Below are 10,384 nucleotides of genomic sequence, written 5' to 3' on the forward strand. Positions count from 1 at the left end.
CCTTTTAAAGGGGCATATTCATAGAACCGTATAGGCTACAAGACGGTGAAACATAGTCACTGAGGACCTTCATTGTCCCACAAAAGCAGTCTGGCTTGATGACACGATCAAAAAAAGAATAATGGGTGTGTTTAACAAAAGCTTCTGAAGGCAAGACAATAAGGCAATATTATTTAAATATATATCATTTCCTATTGTGGTTAACAGTTTAAGTATTAATCTTCGTCTTTGCTCCAGATACATGTCAACAATCTATGCTCGCGCTTAGCATAATGTATTTGCCATCATGTCATGAACGATTTGACGAAAAATCAAATCTGTTTTAAAATAACGGGAATAAACTATATTAACAACATTTCGTGTATGTGTGACAACGATTTTCTAAACTTGCTACAACAAGGTAGGCAACTCAAGCTATTTCTCCCTGTGCTCATTCAATATAAGTCTATGGCTCATTCAGCTCAATGTAAATCGGCTATCGGCCAATGTGTTCTTTTGTGCTCGTGCCCTGTTAGTATCCGCGAGCACATTTGCAGGCAACTTTTATTGACGTAGGCAAATGAATGGGGTGCTAGTTTACCCATTTCGGATTGGTTTCAAATTTAGCAAAAATCAGGAAAAATTATTCTATGAAAAAGCTAGTAGTATGAGCCAGGTTAGAGAATCCAACCAAAATTATTGGGGGAGATAGTTTTGTAAATGTTGACTGGAGTTAATAGAATAAAAACGACCGGAAGAGTCGGAAACCTAACAGTAATGCAATACCACCTACATCCACCGGGGCCGTTGCTTAAGGCCGAGGGGCGAGGGGTGGGGGCTTGGTTTGGAACCGTACTTGGGCAATGAAAGATGACGTCAAACGAGTTTGCAATAACGGAAAAAAACGTGGATTGATAAACAGCCTAGGTCAATAGATCTCAGTTGCCTTCTTCCTGTCTGTGACTTCTGGTTTTAGAGGAATATGGCTGCTCCCACTCTGATGACTGACTGTGGAATGATTAATGTCAGAAATCTGTTAACTGTGTGGACGTTTGTGATGTTGATGTTTTTTTAAAGGTCACATGAAATGCTGTTTTTGGATGCTTTTATGTAGGCCTTAGTGGTCCCCTAATACTGTATCTGAAGTCTCTTTCCCGAAATTCAGCCAAGGTGCAGAATTATAGCCACTACGAGTAGTCCCACAATGAGCTTTCCTCAGAATGCGCTGTTTCTGTGTCCGTAGCCTTAAATGCTAATGAGGAGGTGAGAGGCGGCACCATGCACCAATGTTTACAGTAGTGATGGGAAGTTCGGTTCATTTTACTGATTCGGTTCTTTGAATCTCGTTCAGTAAAATGAACGAATCGTTTTTCGAGTCATTCGTTCATTTTAACAGTGGGGGGGGAGGCTATACGCCCATTGCAAACACGTATGATATTCTAATGTAGGTTAGTGCATGTGCACCAGCAGATACTATTTAAAAAAAAATTCCTGTATTAAAATAATGTATCATGACAGTTTGTATGATTTGGTCATGTATTATCACACTAGCATTTAATTATCACGGCAAACAATTACACTGCACTAAACTGCAAGTGTAAATGTAAAGTGAAAATAACAAAACCAGTCAGTATGATGACTTGAGCAAATATCATTCATGTCTTACTAAAACAGCTGCCACCCAAAAGGGAATGAGGAAACTGTTTTTCCTCTACTAAAAAATACAATGCGGGTCACGTGAAAAAGGGATCCAAAGACTCGTAGAAAGACCGAGTCGGGAAATGAACGAATCGTTCGTTTCCTCTACAGCGCCTATGCAGGTCACGTGAAAAATTATCCAAAGACTCGTGAAAGACCGAGTCGGGAAATGAACGAATCGTTCGTTTCCTATAGCTACCAGTACAGAGCCAATGCAGGTCACGTGAAAAATTATCCGAAGACTCTTAGAAAGACCGAGTCGGGAAATGAACAAATCGTTTGTTTCCTCTAGCTACAGAGCCTATGCAAGTCATGTGAAAAATTATCCAAAGACTCGTAGAAAGACCGAGTTGGGAAATGAACGGATCACTCTTTGAAAGGACTCGTTACTCCCGAGTCCTTGTAAAGATTCGTTAAAAATGAACGAATCGTTCACGAACTACACATCACTAGTTTACAGTGGATGTATGGCTCGTAGACCCGTTGCTGTAAGATGCCTCGAATTTACCCATTCTCATCTGATAACCCTGGTTTGCAGAGCTGCACACTCAGTCATTTCAATGTGGAGAAAGGCAGATATCGTGCGCGCCATAACACCAACAGCAGAACGTTATCCACATAACAACGAAGCGTACAACACTGCGTTACAGAATGTGTATTCACACACATACTTGATGCTATCTACCTTTACATTAGCGACAGTACTTCAGCTGTTAGCTGCAGAGCTAATGTTACAGACAGATTCTAAGGGTAGCAAGCTAGGTAACCATATAGTAAGCAACAAAATGATATCGCGTTAGTTGACTTAACGCTACTTGTCCGAGGTTTGTAGTTGGACCAAGGAGTAGAACTGATCCAGAATTTAATTTCAGACGTTCAGCAAGGGCAACTTTGCAGGGCTCTCAAGTGTGACGCATTGAGAGTGACAGTCACTCATTTCGTTCTTTAGTCACACCCTCCCGCCACACATTGTATTTCTCACGCCAATTTTTTTTTTTAATAATATATTTAATATGCTGCAGCACCCAACCAAAATTCCTCTGGCCGCCCAACTCTCACTATGGAACCGGCAGTCAAGTGCTTCTCCCCTGGCGTTCTTAGTCAAGCCTGCCACTTATCAGCCAATCAAAAATAAGAAATGGTCTATACAATAGCCAATTGGAAAATAGCACCATTGTATCTGGGTAAGATTTAATGCAACAACTAATGGGAAAAAAAGCATATCCTGTCATTTTTCGGGATTCTGCTACGTCTTACGAAAGTTTTGTTCACCTACAAAGCAAACCGCTGGAGCTCGAGCATCACTTTGAGCACTGTCATAATCTCCTGTTTTAATGTTACAACAAATTCACAACTTGTTTGACACAAACAATGACAACTTGACTGCGGTAAAAAATTGTTTCCCGGATAATTAGCATCTGTTTTTCACGAGTCTCTTAACCAACAGTTTTACAGCCTGTTCACTGACACCTGCTCAGAACAAGTAGTTCATAGATGTAGCCGGTGTGTATCAGTGAAACTCACTCGTCAGGTAAGTAACAGGCCACCCGCATCAATGGTTATCTAGCTTTTCGTTGGCGTAGTTGGTAGTGGCGGCGATTGGGATGTGAGAGGTGGCAGGATCGAACCCAGTGTGGGATGTAAATAGGCCCGATTCCTTTGACTTTTACAATAATGTCATATTTTATTATTATATCCTGGCCATGGATGCATTAATCATTGCTGCCTTTCAAAGATGTCAGGTAAAAAGCAATTAATTAATTGTCACTCTTGCCTGTCTTCAAAACTTGAGAGCCCTGACTTTGTATTGGCTCAAGTTAAGGAAACAGTAGTGTAACTTTGAGAGGTTGTGTCGGCGCATTTCCAGCGAAAATAAAATTGAGATACTAGTTGTTCAGAGGCTCGGATGAAGGCATTAAAAAAAGACTTTTGTTTGCATTTGTACACCCGAGCACTGAGCAACTGTTATGCTTCATTCGTTTGCTCACCACATTGTAAAAAAAAAAAACACCCAAAATTTTAAGTTGGCCCAATTTAAGTTGCGGAAACAAACTTTTTTTAGTTATGCTAACTACCCCTGCATGTAGACTGAACTTAAAATAGAATGTTGTGTCAATTAAATATTCTCTGTTGACTAAACATTGCTTGTTGGGCCAACAAGAAGACTCAAATTTAAATAAAATGTTGCATTAATTAAATATTTAATGTTGGCCAAAAACGATATTTTTCACTATTTGAAATAAATTACACACTATGCTCTAATCAAGTACATTTGATTTATTTTCATTTACAAATCAAATATCAGCATAAACTCATATCGTTGAACACATTTCCAATTACTCTGACATAAACTGCTCCCCACATATTGTTTTCAACAAAAACACAATCAAAATTACTTTTACAGTTACATCATTACACACTATATGCTCTGATCAAGTACATTTTATTTATTTTCATTTAAATCAAATATCAGCATAAACTCAGATATCGTAACCCTAACTGGCATGGTCAGAGCATGCAGAGATAAACCTTTCTATCTTAGGATGTGCTCTCCATAAATTGGTTTTTAAAGCCCCTGTTGTTGTAAAGTCTGGATGAATGCAGGGAAAAGAACCTTTACCGGCTTGCCAGTGATGAAGCCTGTAGTGCTTAAGCAGGATGTCTTCTGATTTAAAAAAATGTACATAGCGGCACTGCATTTGATTTTAAGCCTGAAAAAAAATACCTGAAATACAAACAAAGACAAATGCATCAATAACTCATAATTATGTGAAGAGAACAACCATATTAAACCATGCTTGGGTATTTTTTTAGGGCATTTTTAAACCTTACAATGGCGCACTAGCCATCATGCCTCTTCTAGTATACTGTAGCTGGGTACAGGAGGTTTGGTAAGGCAAATTGATTTAGTATAAATGTATTAAAAGGCTTAAAACTCCAGTAGCAGCTATTAGATTTCATGTTTCCTAGCAATACTGGTCATTTTTCGGACTGAAATCTTATTGCACTCTTGCAAAAGGAGGCTTTAGAGTATAGCTGCTAACACGAAGGCACAACTACCTAGCGTTAACCGTTAGGGCCAACGTTAACCATGCGCCAGTTTAGGAATGCTAGCTAAGGCTAATAGTAAAAAATGTGATTTGCCAGCACTGCTTATCGCTGCAGGTACTGACAATATATATATTTCAAACTTTGTTGAAAATAGATACAATCGACAATAGATATATGCTTACCCTAAATTTGCTGATTACCGACGGGGAGATATCTTTGAAGCACTCACCAAACAATGTCGTGACTGGTCCCTCTTGCTCGGCCAACATAATTTTTTTTGTGCGACGCTAAAAGTTTGGTGAACACTTTGTAGTTCAGTATGAAAATCATGCAATCATTGACCAAACATATTTTTCTTTTTTGACACAACCATTATGTTGAGCAAACATGTATTTCCTCATTTGTACAACTGCTTGCATCGAACATTTTTTACAGAGCATGATGTCTCTCCAGGAAAAAACGATATCGCACTCGCCCTTGCATGGTGGTAGCTCAGTTTCTCATTGGCGGGCCAAATGATCTGGGCGGTCAAAGAAGAGAAAGGGTAGGTAACCTTGCTCTTTACGACGTCACAAGGAGGAGATTTTCAAACAGAGCAATTTAGCCTTAATTTTCTCAAAGGCGGAGAAGAACACCCAGAGCTTGACTGTGTGGATTTGTGCCTTGTCTCCCGGAAATCAGTCCATGGTTTCCATTCTCCTACTACATTATTGAGTTATTTTTGCGGGCTGCACTCCCAGAACAAAGGATTTTCAGTTGTCACTTTCAACTTCACAGAGGTAGAGGGAGGATATTTTAGGTTTCATCTTTGCTTTCTTCCACTCGATAAGCAGAGCTAGTTCAGGCATGGAACTCGGGCAGCACGCGCCATATCACCCTTGCCGTGTTCTCAGCCCATAGGCTTAGCTTGATAGGCGGCGCTATAAAGTCGCACACATGCACGCACACACGTCCTCGATAACCCTTGTATTCTGCGCTGCTGCCATTGCAGTGCAGACCACTCCCGAACGCTCCCCGTTCTCTGTGTTGTTGGCCTGTCTGTCGTTCGCGTTTCCCTGTCCGTCTCTTCGGTCCCGGACGCCGTGTGCGTGTTTTGGGGATCTGAACGAAGGTTTCGAGCTGCTTCCCAATGATTCTCCATCCGAGGAGCCCTGCACCGATGGGGTCGGTGGAATTCGGGGCGCCGAGTCAGGCGCAGTTCCCGTTTGGCCTTGTCGGCCAACAAAGGACTGTCAACATGGGTTTCGGCCACTAGGAGCTGTTTGTTCCTCGAGTGCGGCGAGAACGTTCCATCCGCTCCCCTGCATGCTGCCCGGGGAAGGCTCCGGCGAGGGGCGGCTCCGTTTCCCGTGCTGCTGTTGTGCTGTCCAAAAGGGGGCTCGCGTTCAAGAGCCGACCACGAGCAATCGCGGCATATCTGGCATATCCGAGGAGCGACATTTGCAGGTACCATCGTGAATCACGTTCAGGTTTTCTCGGTGCACAGACCTGTTGGACAGGCGTCTGATCGAGTGCGGGGTGTAGGGTTGGACATATCGTGCAAGGACAATGCAATGTGCACGCTTCTCAGTTTACAATAATAGGGGCATTAATGCTTTGCTGCACAAGCCCGCATTCGAAGAAGCAGCCAGAGTTCGCTAGGTAGCTGCTAGCCATTAGTAGTGTTACTGTTACTAAGCCGCCCTGTTTGTCACTGCTTGACCGAGCCGAACAGAAGTGCTTGCTGTATTCGCGCCGTTTAAATTGATTGTTAGAATCTTGGAGCAGATCCAAATCTACTCGCTCGTTTGACGTCCTTCAAATCCGTGCAGCGGTATTATGAATACAGCGGAAGCACTGGAGTACATCGTCCTAGTGTCATTTTAAGTAGCCTAACAATGGAGACGGCAAACGTTGTCGGTTAATAGCAGTAATAATTTACTAGGATGCGTCCTGTAAAGGAATGAATAGGCTACACAATGCTAATCCTGCTGCAATTCCATATACTACTAGTTATGTCTCTTACTTATTAGAGACGCATATAAAGTTCCATGATCAAGAGGGACAGTGTACATTCATAAACATTAAAATGTAAATGCACCCAATTATAGCCAAAAGGCTAATTTCCATTGGCAGTCCCTCTGCCAGAGGGAAAAAGGCTATACAACCTAAAAAAGAGGCATTAACGTATATCAGACATAACATTGACAATAAATACAAACATAAAAAATACAAGTTCTACTGCTTACCCACTAGTGATCACATCACATCAACTCCACTAAGGCCACGTTTACACATAGCCGGGTATTTACAGAAACAAATATTTCTGCCTCTCCGTTTTCAAAAATAACGTCGTACACACAAGTACGTTTTCAAAAACAATTCTGTTTACATGAACTCGCATATTCGCCCCCGAGCGCCATCATAACTATGCCAAACCTGTAGGCGGCAGTGTAATGTGAAGGATAAAGCCATGCAAACCAATCAGAATTTTCAAAATCAACAAACACAACCGACTTCCTTTACCTTTCAGGCGCAAGGTTTATTTGTTTGAATGTGATGCGATGCAGACATGTATTTCGTGATTCATAAATGTAACGCAATTCACAAATAAATGACCCCATTATCCTAGTTGTGTTCGACTTCATGCACCACCGGCGGTGCCGACAGCCGGCTGCGTTGAAGCTGAGAAAGCCATTGGCCGCTTCAAGTCAGCCGGGCTGCAGGCGACGCCGGCGCTGCATGAAGTCGAATGCACCTATTACTATAAAGAGGACGCTCACAGGACGTGATGCTTTTTTAGTCCCATACTGTGAGGTTTGAGAACCTAAAACTCAGTTTAAGCTAGTGCACACGCAAACACAAAAACTGAGTTTTCAGAAATCTCCACTTTGGCCGGAGTTTTTAGAAATGATCAATTTCCGTGATAAAACCTCAGTTTTCGTGTAAATGAAAGGCCAAACCGCATGAAAATATATGCGTTTTTCTTCCGTGTAAACGGGCCTGAGTTCTGTGCGAGTGCTATGGCCTGTCCCCGGAGCCGTATACGGCGTATTCCTTCCGGATCAGGGCGGCTGCTTCTGGTGTCGGGCGATGCTTGCAGCCAGAACACAAGAGGCTTGCATTGGATAACGCTCTGCACTATCTACTCTAGGCCGAGCAGCTGAGCAGGCGCTCAAAAAGAAACCGAGCAGGCGCTCAAGAAGAAGCCAAGCAGGCCTCCAAGCCAAGCAGGCGCTCGGGAAGCCGAGCAGGCGCTCAGGAAGCCGAGCAGGCGCTCCAAGCAGAGCAGGCGCTCAGGAAACCGAGTAGGCGCTCGAGAAGGAGCTCAGGCTGAGCAGGCGCTCAGGAAACCGAGCAGAAGCCGAGCAGGCGCCCGAGAAGAAGCCGAGCAGGAGCTCGAGAAGAAGCCGAGCAGGAGCTCGAGAAGCAGCCGAGCAGGAGCTCGAGAAGAAGCCGAGCAGGAGCTCGAGAAGCAGCCGAGCAGGAGCTCGAGAAGAAGCCGAGCAGGAGCTCGAGATGAAGCCGAGCAGGAGCTCGAGATGAAGCCGAGCAGGAGCTCGAGATAAAGCCATTGTGTTCTGCCCTGCTGCCACCCGCTACCATCCCCTTCGCCCCCATGTGGTCTGTCTGTTTTCCCCGTGGGGGATTTAACTTGTTGCTCCCTGCCTCATGTCATGCATGCTGCAGTGAAGGCAAGGAGCGCTTCCCCATGTACATCCATTCCGCCAATGTTAAACCATTTGTCATGTGTATGAATAAATGATGAAATCAATCACGCGATTGTCTTGACTGAACTGAAGTTGCACACATTTTCGACTTGAGACATTGATTCTCTTGAGCCTGTTGGTTGTACCATCCTTTCAGTTTCAGAACACACCAGGGGCGTAGCCACGGGTAGGCACAGGCCTACCCAATTTGTTTTAAGGCCTACCCAAAAACGAGAATATCTCCGAAGAATTATGCACCGGGTGCACATCGCAAAGTAAATAAGAAAAAAAAACTGAAAGTTGCCTATCCATATTTTTCTAGGCCTACCTAAAAATAGTATTCTGGCTATGCCCCTGGAACGTATGGGCGTAGCCAGAATAACTCTGAGAAGGTTCTAGAACACATGAAGTAGGAATCATGGTCAGGGCAATCAAGCAATTAAGACATAAGAGAACAGAGAAAATGTAATATCTTTTATTTTGAGTTCTGTTTCTATTTGCTGTGTTTTCTGTTTTGTGCTATAGACAAGTTAGTAGCCCCTTACAAAAAAAGAAGTTTATTAAAGTATACTATAAGTATACTAAAATATGGATAGTACACTTTTGGTTCACTTTTGATATACTTTTAAGAAGTAGGCTTAGAAACAGAAAAGGGTATACATTTCTTCTGGAGTAGGATGTAAGTTTTCTATTATTATACAGCAAAAACAGTCAAAATACTTTTAAAGTACGTTACAGGTTACATTTCTTACATCCATCTTGTATAATCTAATTACTCATGTCCAGGAAAATCTATAATGCATTAAACATAGAATCATTTTTGAAGCTGTAACCTTAATTACTGCCAAAACATTTTGAAGCCCTATACTCTTATACTAATAATTATAAATTGGAGTATTAATGGAAAAACGAAAAAGCTACTTGAGAAAGAAGTCCGCAGAAGGGTTGCATTATGCATTTGAAGGTTATACTGTCAAACTGACTTAAGAACGAAATAAAGAAATGAAAAAATGAAGATAGCGTGGCTCATTGGCTGGTCGATGCAAGGCGGTAAATAGTTACAATTTGCTGATAAGTTTGCCATTTGTTCGAAATACAAATGTAACTTCATCAATTTAGTTTTTTAAATGTGTCTGCTTAGAATGTAGTGTTTTGTTGCGTGGTAATTGTCATTGTTGTGCTGGTTTACCATTGTAACCATGAGTTAAATGACTGTTACATTTGATAAGAAGAGCTGGATTCCTACAACATTAATGCATACGCTGAAAAGAGCTTGGTTTGGTTAAGAATCTACAGTGTCACTTGGCGAGGGGCCCCATTCTTTTTAAGTGACTCAAGATCAGCGGCGTTTGAGGGGCCCCTAAACATTTAAATATATTAGTAAAACACGGTAAATGGACCTTTTCAAGTTTACTTCTTGAAGTACTTACATTAATGGAAAGCACCCTTGAAAGTATTGCAAAGTATACTCTGAGGTACTTTATGAAGTATGCTTCATGAACTAAAAGTGCACTACACAGGTTACTTCACAGTATTGCAAAGTATACTTTGAAGTACTTTAGGAAGTATACTTCATAAACTAGAAGTGCACTACACAGGATACTGTACAGTATTCAAAAGTAAACTTCAAATACACTATAAGTTTACTTTAAAGTGTACTAAATGACCTAAAAAGTGGGCCAACTCAGTTTACTTAGTACAAAAATAGTATATAAATAAGTACACTGCTAGTATACTTTAAGTACCATGATAATAGTATACTTTTTTATACTAAGTATACTTACAAAATAAACTTGAAGTATACTTCTTTTTTATAAGGGGCCACAAATCAGGCAAAGACCGAAAGTAATTTCCTTCTTCTCACAATTTGTAGAAAGGAGAAATGGCAAAGATGTCAAACTGTCAAGTCCAAATACCATAGCGGAACCATCATCCCAACCCCTTCCCTACTTCTGTCTCTCTACCAC

The sequence above is a fragment of the Hypomesus transpacificus genome, chromosome 6, assembly GCF_021917145.1.
Source record: "Hypomesus transpacificus isolate Combined female chromosome 6, fHypTra1, whole genome shotgun sequence".
NCBI lineage: Eukaryota > Metazoa > Chordata > Actinopteri > Osmeriformes > Osmeridae > Hypomesus > Hypomesus transpacificus.